This window comes from Lissotriton helveticus, chromosome 2_1, assembly GCF_964261635.1.
Source record: "Lissotriton helveticus chromosome 2_1, aLisHel1.1, whole genome shotgun sequence".
NCBI classification, from domain to species: domain Eukaryota; kingdom Metazoa; phylum Chordata; class Amphibia; order Caudata; family Salamandridae; genus Lissotriton; species Lissotriton helveticus.
In genome coordinates this window covers 1,858,860,825-1,858,870,892 of record NC_136059.1, presented here as the reverse complement: position 1 = coordinate 1,858,870,892, position 10,068 = coordinate 1,858,860,825, and the positions used below count along the sequence as shown (strand labels likewise).

Below are 10,068 nucleotides of genomic sequence, written 5' to 3'. Positions count from 1 at the left end.
ACACTAAATTTCTGGGGGGGACAGGGACAACCTTGTGGACTTTCCAGTGACCCTATACAAATCGCCCATTGTGCGAGACCGTGTGCGCGTTAAACGTATACAATCGCATAGTTATGAAGAGAAATATTGAGAAAGGCAGGCAAGTAGTCACAGTGTAGGGTGTTGCAGTGACGAACAGCCTACAATAACACCAGTGTCTGTGGGGGGCTGCTTGCATTCTTGGGTCTGTGCTGAGCACCCCCAGCTGCTCAGAGGCCCCAGCTGACGTGGTGTTATGTACTGGAGTCTGTCACCAGGCAATGTCGGGCCTAGACAGGCTGAAAGACATGAAACCTATTGAGTGCAGTGCATTGAAGGGTGAGTGATGTCTGTGTGAGTGCAGGGTGAGCAGTGTGCCTGTGTGTGTCCAGGGTGAGTGATGTCTGTGTGAGTATAGGGTGAGCAGTGTGCCTGTGTGAGTCCTTGGTGAGTGATGTCTGCGTGAGCGCAGGGTCAGCAGTGTGCCTGTGTGAGTGATGTCTGTGACAGTGCAGGGTCGGTGATGTCTGTGTGAGCGCAGGGCGAGCAGTGTGCCTGTGTGAGTCCAGGGTGAGTGATGTCTGTGTGAGTGCAGGTTGAGTAGTATGCCTGTGTGAGTCCAGGGTGAGTGATGTCTGTGTGAGTGCAGGGTGAGCAGTGTGCCTGTGTGAGTCCAGGGTGAGTGATGTCTGTGTGAGTATAGGGTGAGCAGTGTGCCTGTGTGAGTCCTTGGTGAGTGATGTCTGTGTGAGCGCAGGGTCAGCAGTGTGCCTGTGTGAGTGATGTCTGTGACAGTGCAGGGTCGGTGATGTCTGTGTAAGCGCAGGGTGAGCAGTGTGCCTGTGTGAGTCCAGGGTGAGTGATGTCTGTGTGAGTACAGGGTGAGCAGTGTGCCTGTGTGAGTCCAGGGTGAGTGATGTCTGTGTGAGCGCAGGGTGAGCAGTGTGCCTGTGTGAGTCCAGGGTGAGTGATGTCTGTGTGAGTGCAGGGTGAGCAGTGTGCCTGTGTGAGTCCAGGGTGAGTGATGTCTGTGTGAGTGCAGGGTGAGCAGTGTGCCTGTGTGAGTGATGTCTGTGACAGTGCAGGGTCGGTGATGTCTGTGTAAGCACAGGGTGAGCAGTGTGCCTGTGTGGGTCCTGGGTGAGTGATGTATGTGTAAGCGCAGGGTGAGCAGTGTGCCTGTGTGAGTACAGGGTGAGTGATGTCTGTGTGAGTGCAGGGTGAGCAGTGTGCCTGTGTGAGTCCAGGGTGAGTGATGTCTGTGTGAGTGCAGGGTGAGCAGTGTGCCTGTGTGTGTCCAGGGTGAGTGATGTCTGTGTGAGTATAGGGTGAGCAGTGTGCCTGTGTGAGTCATTGGTGAGTGATGTCTGTGTGAGCGCAGGGTCAGCAGTGTGCCTGTGTGAGTGATGTCTGTGACAGTGCAGGGTCGGTGATGTCTGTGTGAGCGCAGGGTGAGCAGTGTGCCTGTGTGAGTCCAGGGTGAGTGATGTCTGTGTGAGTGCAGGGTGAGCAGTGTGCCTGTGTGTGTCCAGGGTGAGTGATGTCTGTGTGAGTATAGGGTGAGCAGTGTGCCTGTGTGAGTCCTTGGTGAGTGATGTCTGTGTGAGCGCAGGGTCAGCAGTGTGCCTGTGTGAGTGATGTCTGTGACAGTGCAGGGTCGGTGATGTCTGTCTGAGCGCAGGGTGAGCAGTGTGCCTGTGTGAGTCCTGGGTGAGTGATGTCTGTGTGAGCGCAGGGTCAGCAGTGTGCCTGTGTGAGTGATGTCTGTGACAGTGCAGGGTTGGTGATGTCTGTATGAGCGCAGGGTGAGCAGTGTGCCTGTGTGGGTCCTGGGTGAGTGATGTCTGTGTAAGCGCAGGGTGAGCAGTGTGCCTGTGTGAGTCCAGGGTGAGTGATGTCTCTGTGAGTGCAGGGTGAGCAGTGTGCCTGTGTGAGTCCAGGGTGAGTGATGTCTGTGTGAGTATAGGGTGAGCAGTGTGCCTGTGTGAGTCCTGGGTGAGTGATGTCTGTGTGAGTATAGGGTGAGCAGTATGCCTGTGTGAGTCCAGGGTGAGTGATGTCTGTGACAGTGCAGGGTTGGTGATGTATGTGTAAGCGCAGGGTGAGCAGTGTGCCTGTGTGAGTCCAGGGTGAGTGATGTCTGTGTGAGTGCAGGGTGAGCAGTGTGCCTGTGTGAGTCCAGGGTGAGTGATGTCTGTGTGAGTGCAGGGTGAGCAGTGTGCCTGTGTGAGTCCAGGGTGAGTGATGTCTGTGTGAGTGCAGGGTGAGCAGTGTGCCTGTGTGAGTCCAGGGTGAGTGATGTCTGTGTGAGTATAGGGTGAGCAGTGTGCCTGTGTGAGCCCTGGGAGAGTGATGTCTGTGTGAGTGCAGGTTGAGTAGTGTGCCTGTGTGAGTCCTGGGTGAGTGATGTCTGTGTGAGCGCAGGGTGATCAGTGTGCCTGTGTGAGTCCAGGGAGAGTGATGTCTGTGTGAGTGCATGGTGAGCAGTGTGCCTGTGTGAGTCATTGGTGAGTGATGTCTGTGTGAGCGCAGGGTCAGCAGTGTGCCTGTGTGAGTGATGTCTGTGACAGTGCAGGGTCGGTGATGTCTGTGTGAGCGCAGGGTGAGCAGTGTGCCTGTGTGAGTCCAGGGTGAGTGATGTCTGTGTGAGTGCAGGGTGAGCAGTGTGCCTGTGTGTGTCCAGGGTGAGTGATGTCTGTGTGAGTATAGGGTGAGCAGTGTGCCTGTGTGAGTCCTTGGTGAGTGATGTCTGTGTGAGCGCAGGGTCAGCAGTGTGCCTGTGTGAGTGATGTCTGTGACAGTGCAGGGTCGGTGATGTCTGTCTGAGCGCAGGGTGAGCAGTGTGCCTGTGTGAGTCCTGGGTGAGTGATGTCTGTGTGAGCGCAGGGTCAGCAGTGTGCCTGTGTGAGTGATGTCTGTGACAGTGCAGGGTTGGTGATGTCTGTATGAGCGCAGGGTGAGCAGTGTGCCTGTGTGGGTCCTGGGTGAGTGATGTCTGTGTAAGCGCAGGGTGAGCAGTGTGCCTGTGTGAGTCCAGGGTGAGTGATGTCTCTGTGAGTGCAGGGTGAGCAGTGTGCCTGTGTGAGTCCAGGGTGAGTGATGTCTGTGTGAGTATAGGGTGAGCAGTGTGCCTGTGTGAGTCCTGGGTGAGTGATGTCTGTGTGAGTATAGGGTGAGCAGTGTGCCTGTGTGAGTCCAGGGTGAGTGATGTCTGTGACAGTGCAGGGTTGGTGATGTATGTGTAAGCGCAGGGTGAGCAGTGTGCCTGTGTGAGTCCAGGGTGAGTGATGTCTGTGTGAGTGCAGGGTGAGCAGTGTGCCTGTGTGAGTCCAGGGTGAGTGATGTCTGTGTGAGTGCAGGGTGAGCAGTGTGCCTGTGTGAGTCCAGGGTGAGTGATGTCTGTGTGAGTGCAGGGTGAGCAGTGTGCCTGTGTGAGTCCAGGGTGAGTGATGTCTGTGTGAGTATAGGGTGAGCAGTGTGCCTGTGTGAGCCCTGGGAGAGTGATGTCTGTGTGAGTGCAGGTTGAGTAGTGTGCCTGTGTGAGTCCTGGGTGAGTGATGTCTGTGTGAGCGCAGGGTGATCAGTGTGCCTGTGTGAGTCCAGGGAGAGTGATGTCTGTGTGAGTGCATGGTGAGCAGTGTGCCTGTGTGAGTCCAGGGTGAGTGATGTCTGTGTGAGCGCAGGGTGAGCAGTGTGCCTGTGTGAGTCCAGGGTGAGTGATGTCTGTGTGAGTGCATGGTGAGCAGTGTGCCTGTGTGAGTCCAGGGTGAGTGATGTCTGTGTGAGTGCATGGTGAGCAGTGTGCCTGTGTGAGTCCAGGGCGAGTGATGTCTGTGTAAGCGCAGGGTGAGCAGTGTGCCTGTGTGAGTCCAGGGTGAGTGATGTCTCTGTGAGTGCAGGGTGAGCAGTGTGCCTGTGTGAGTCCAGGGTGAGTGATGTCTGTGTGAGCGCAGGGTGAGCAGTGTGCCTGTGTGAGTCCAGGGTGAGTGATGTCTGTGTGAGTGCATGGTGAGCAGTGTGCCTGTGTGAGTCCAGGGTGAGTGATGTCTGTGTGAGTGCATGGTGAGCAGTGTGCCTGTGTGAGTCCAGGGCGAGTGATGTCTGTGTAAGCGCAGGGTGAGCAGTGTGCCTGTGTGAGTCCAGGGTGAGTGATGTCTCTGTGAGTGCAGGGTGAGCAGTGTGCCTGTGTGAGTCCAGGGTGAGTGATGTCTGTGTGAGTATAGGGTGAGCAGTGTGCCTGTGTGAGTCCAGGGTGAGTGATGTCTGTGTGAGTGCATGGTGAGCAGTGTGCCTGTGTGAGTCCAGGGCGAGTGATGTCTGTGTAAGCGCAGGGTGAGCAGTGTGCCTGTGTGAGTCCAGGGTGAGTGATGTCTCTGTGAGTGCAGGGTGAGCAGTGTGCCTGTGTGAGTCCAGGGTGAGTGATGTCTGTGTGAGTATAGGGTGAGCAGTGTGCCTGTGTGAGTCCTGGGTGAGTGATGTCTGTGTAAGTGCAGGGTGAGCAGTGTGCCTGTGTGAGTCCAGGGTGAGTGATGTCTGTGTGAGTGCAGGGTGAGCAGTGTGCCTGTGTGAGTCCAGGGTGAGTGATGTCTGTGTGAGTGCATGGTGAGCAGTGTGCCTGTGTGAGTCCAGGGTGAGTGATGTCTGTGTGAGCGCAGGGTGAGCAGTGTGCCTGTGTGAGTCCAGGGTGAGTGATGTCTGTGTGAGTGCATGGTGAGCAGTGTGCCTGTGTGAGTCCAGGGTGAGTGATGTCTGTGTGAGTGCATGGTGAGCAGTGTGCCTGTGTGAGTCCAGGGCGAGTGATGTCTGTGTGAGCGCAGGGTGAGCAGTGTGCCTGTGTGAGTCCAGGGCGAGTGATGTCTGTGTGAGTATAGGGTGAGCAGTGTGCCTGTGTGAGTCCAGGGTGAGTGATGTCTGTGACAGTGCAGGGTCGGTGATGTCTGTGTGAGCGCAGGGTGAGCAGTGTGCCTGTGTGTGTCCAGGGTGAGTGATGTCTGTGTGAGTGCAGGTTGAGCAGTGTGCCTGTGTGAGTGCGGGGTGAGTGATGTCTGTGTGAGTGCAGAGTGAGCAGTGTGCCTGTGTGAGTGCAGGGTGAGTGATGTCTGTGCGAGTGCAGGGTGAGCAGTGTGCCAGTGTGAGTGCAGGGTGAGTGATGTCTGTGCGAGTGCAGGGTGAGCAGTGTGCCAGTGTGAGTCCATGGTGAGTGATGTCTGTGAGAGTGCAGGTTGAGCAGTGTGCCTGTGCGAGTCCAGGGTTAGTGATGTCCGTGTGAGTGCAGGTTGAGCAGTGTGCCTGTGTGAGTCCAGAGTGAGTGATGTGGATGGGTGAATGCTGGCTTAGTGATGTGTCAGGGAAGGGTGAGTAATGGGTCTATGAGTGCAGGGTGAGTAGTGTGCCTATGCGAATGCAGGGAGAGAGATGTATCTGTGCAAGTGCAAAGAGACTTGTCTGGCTACTGCCAGAGATGTATTGGCCAAGATACCTCTTTCTCAAATGTGCTTAAGAATGCACCATTTGCCCACTCTTTTTTCAAAATGTTCTCGTGGGAGAACCCCGAATCCCCCATAGGTGGTTGGGCCTCGCTCGCTGCGCGCGCTCATCACAGTGCAGTATTTACGCCTCACCACTTTCAAATGTCACCAGCCGCCCCTGCCTTTTAAATGAAAATTATAGTGTAGGCATAAGGTGATCACATATCATTTCACACACTGACAAATCTGAATACACAATGTAATAGAGCAATGTCTAGCACCATCCCCTAAATGAATATTAAAAAAAAACCTTTGACCTAATGTCAGATGTGTCAGTACGAATCTAGTTATACTGAAAACATTGACAGTCTTAAGTATCACAGTAGTTTAAGGAAGAAAGTCTTGAAAATTTCCAAAAGGCTTCCTCAGAGTTCTTAAAGAACACTACAGCACGTCAACACAGAGCATTATATAAGTGTCCAATCTGCGGCTGGGCTGCGCCGCGCCGGGCCCTAGAAGAGACCTGTACCTGGTGTGCCCAGAGAACCAAAGGTGTGTGCGGAGCTGCGGCTGTGTGAGGTGACCTGGGGCTGCGATGTATACACTCACTGCACTGACTGCATGCCAAGAACAACGGTGCGGGACGCTGCCCACAAATGGACAGTGACAAGAATGACAGAACAGAAGGTAGCGCTAGCAACCCTAGACTATGCGTTAAAAACACACGAATGTCCATTTTCGCACAACAATCTCCAAAATCTTTTCCCATCTTCCTACCTCGCAGATATTTCATTCGCCCTTGAAAGCCTTGTAAGCGGCCGTCTGATTAATTCCCAGTCCTTATGAGGTTAGATTTCTCACGTCCGCGCTCATAAAACTAAATCTACTTTGTAAGCCTCATTGAGATAATTAGAAAAGTATCACATTTAAGCAAGAATATTGAGCCACAATCCCCGTGAATAGCCGAATTTAGAGACAGGCCTGCAAACACTAGTCCGCGGTGACATTTACACAAATCCAATCTATAATTACAGAAACACGGCGTGAAAGGGCCCTTTGTTATCGGGAGATATTCAAAGTGCGGAATTAAGACAGAACATACGTGGGCACAATTTAAACAAAATGCGACGAGGAGAGGGCTTTCACGCACTATAAATAAAAAAAATTCAAAAGCAGCACTGGCAGCAGAGGTGAGGGCGAGGCTGCTGAGCCGAGGCTCAGGCTGCACTCCAGACTCCACTCAGTCACAACTTGTAAACCCCACACCCCCACCACTTTCAAATGTCACCAGGCGCCCCTGGCAATGCAGTGTCACAGCTCTTGCCCCTACTTACAAGTTACCCGAGCGTCAGAGCGTGCTGCTGCCTGCAGCCCTTCTGTCTTCAAGCCGGCAACAGAGAAGTCCGACGACGGGGTCAGGTCAGCCAGCAAATCAACAAGAGCACTGGCTACAGGCAGCTGAGGTGAGAACTAAATAATTACCTGAGCCTCAGGGGTGCTGCGCCACACAGAGACTTCAAAAGAGCAGAGGCAGGGGGGCGAGTGGCCTATGACGTCACCTTATGCTGTGACTATCAGATCATTTGAGAGGCGCCAGGTCAAATGCAGGGCCATTAGGACACACATCACCTCTCGCACTTCGCACTTTTTTCCGCGCGCTAATGGCCTGCCAATCTCCCTCTCAGGAGGTAGAGGGGAAATTTGTTTGACCCCTCGTCCCCCCCACCCTTGTCCCCTGTGTCCCCCCACTCCAAAATGTGGGGGGGATATGTCCCCCGCGTCCCCCACAGTTCCTACGCCCATGGCCAGCACTCAATGTGGGGATTTAGGAGGCCGTAGGTCCGGATCTGTGCTGCTGATGTCGCCTTTGCAAGTGCTTTGAGGTGGGGTGTGCAGTGGCTCGTCCCACCCTAGTTGGCTGTGTGGTGCTTGGGTGGCAGCAGCCAGCCAGTGTCTTAAGTATGTAGGACCCACTCCCGGATCGCTGAAGATACCACCACACAAAGTATATCCACATCAGAGTGAGCCACAAGTGATTCACTCCCATTTATTCAAAGCCTCTGGCCACGCCTGGCCAGAGAATGCAGTGTGTGTACATCGGGTCCTCTGATAGCAGAACCGCTAACCTGCTGCATGAGACAGACCCATACTAAAGTACATAGGTTGAAGTCAAACAGAACCATAGATAGGACAAACATCATGTACAAACATGAAACTGTGTTCAACAATCAGATTATTGAATGTTCTACATATTGATCAAGGGCAAAATGTGGTTGGGTCACACCCAGAAATTCAACCAGCCAACAGACCCATTTAGGAGGCAATCAACATAGATTCATGTCTGCCAGCCAGATTTTAAGATTTCCTTTTTAATCCTATGAGATTCATCGATGACTAGATATCACAAGCTAAATTTCTTGAAGACCGACTTCTACCTAATGAGAATTACTTTTCAGATGACACAGACATCCCGTTCTCCCTGCAGCAGCCCATCCAAGACAAATGCAGACTTTTGTTCTTTACCGCTTATAAGACAGACAGCACCAAGTGTAGGAATCCATCTCTTGAACTCTGTTATACAGTTCTGCAATGTGGACTTGGGAACCAAAACCTTGTGTGAACCAGGAATATTTTGGTAGTGCTTCATGTAGCCAAAAAGAGAGATTGTCCACACTGTTTTACTCAGGGCCATTTCATTAGCAAGGAGACAGTTGATTCATTCCATTCATGTAAAGAAAGACATGAGCCAAATCAACCTGATTTGAAAATATCTCATTTCGCCATGCTAAAAATACGAAGGAGACTCCTGAAATTGGCTTTATACATTGGTTGCTTTTGAACTTTCAGTAAGAATCTAATCTTCTTCTTGTTCTGTGATGTCATTAGTCTCCCACTGGTAGCAGGGTTTGTTCTTCATCACTATTTGTACGTGGACTACCAGGTTTCATCTCTAGTGGGGGAGGGGCGGTCTTTTGACCAGTTGGTGAAATAAAATAGACAAACACTATCTGCTTTAATAGATAATCCAATCTGTTTGCTCTGTCAGTTGGCCATTTTTCTTCTCAAGGGAGCTTATGGCCACATGCATCATTGTAGGATTTTGCGATTCCTAAATTGTGAAAATTAAGGAATCCCAATTTAGGAATTGCAAAATCCTATGCATCAAGAAATCTTAAAAGTTTTTGGGATTTCTTAATTTTCTGTATTTGCGATTCCTTAATTGCGAATCGCAATTAAGGAATGGCATTACATTGATTCCTATGGGCCTAGAGGCCCATAGGAATCAATGCCCTTTTGCAATTCTTTTTTTTGCGAATTGCAATTTGCTGATGCATTTCAAGGGTGCTGAGGGGGGTCCAAAGGACCCCCCCTCTGCACCCTTGAAATGTTTTTTTAAGTGCAAGTTTCACACACACATGTCCAAAGGACATGTGTGTGTGTAACATGACACTTTCAAAAATGCTTTTTTGAGCTTTTTTGAAAGATTTCGCAAATTAACAGGAGGGTCAACCTCGTGTTAATTTGCTCCTCCTTTTTGCAAATTCACATTTTTTTAAACATTCATGCATTGCATGAATTGCAAAAAAGTGCGTTTTTTGAAAAATTGTTTCATGCATACCAAAAAGTGATTTTGGAATCGCAAACGGACAAATTTTCCGATTCGCACCGTTTGCGACTCCAAAATCGTTTGATGCATGTGGCCGATAGATTCTATGTCAGGACCGGAGGCTTCAGATTAGGCTGTATCTTTCTCCATTTTATTGCAATTATTGTACTCCAGCAGCCTTTCAAAGAACCATCATTTTACATTCAAAATGAAAACAGAAAAAAGTCCAAACAGTATCAGCCAATCCTATGCCAGGAAGCCTCATAACTTCCCCTGCAGACACTCTATCTTCCTCTTTCTTCGCTGCTCTAGCAGCATACATCAGAGTGTCTTTATTTTCCTTTGGTACATGAGTGATTTACTGTTTTTTTTTTTCCATGGTACTGCCTACGCTGCATTTCAGTGTAGCGGTTTTATGAGCGGTTGTTAATTACTGCCTAATTACAACTTTTGTTGCAGGTTTGACTGCTGGAGTGTTTCTCCTCTCCTTTGCGGCCGAGGCGTTTTACCTTTAGGAGTGTTTTACAACCCACAGCGCCGCGAGTTTTCTAGTTCCGCTCCAACTGTCACAGCGGTTTAGAGGGACTCGCGCGACCATGGGGGAGGACTAGTTTAATTGCTAAGGCGTTTGGGCTGATATTTGTCAGTAAGAGCCCCTGCCTGGAGCCTGAACACCCGCATAGCAGGTAAGGCCATAATTAGTTAAAAGGGACCGGCCCAGGCAGTGTGTGTTGCAAATCTCCTCAATATCTAGAGGGTGCTTGTTCCCAAATTTGTGTTAGGGGTCACATACACGTGTGTGCTGATACTGCAAGGGTTCTGCCCTTTATTGATTCCCATATTTTACCTGTTCAGTGACCTTATACTGACCCACTATGGAATATGAAGATTACTATGAAGAGGAAGAGGAGGCGATCATGTACCTACCAGTTGATGACCACTTTTGTCAGGTCATGGACTCCTCTATATTTAAGG

At 51.0% G+C, this 10,068-nt stretch overlaps 1 pseudogene; it reads right to left on the bottom strand.

Annotated features, from left to right (window-relative positions):
* Positions 1 to 7,821: 7,821 nt before the first annotated feature.
* Positions 7,822 to 10,068, bottom strand: part of LOC144820333 (SWI/SNF-related matrix-associated actin-dependent regulator of chromatin subfamily A member 5-like) — a 40,260-nt pseudogene continuing 38,013 nt past the window's right edge.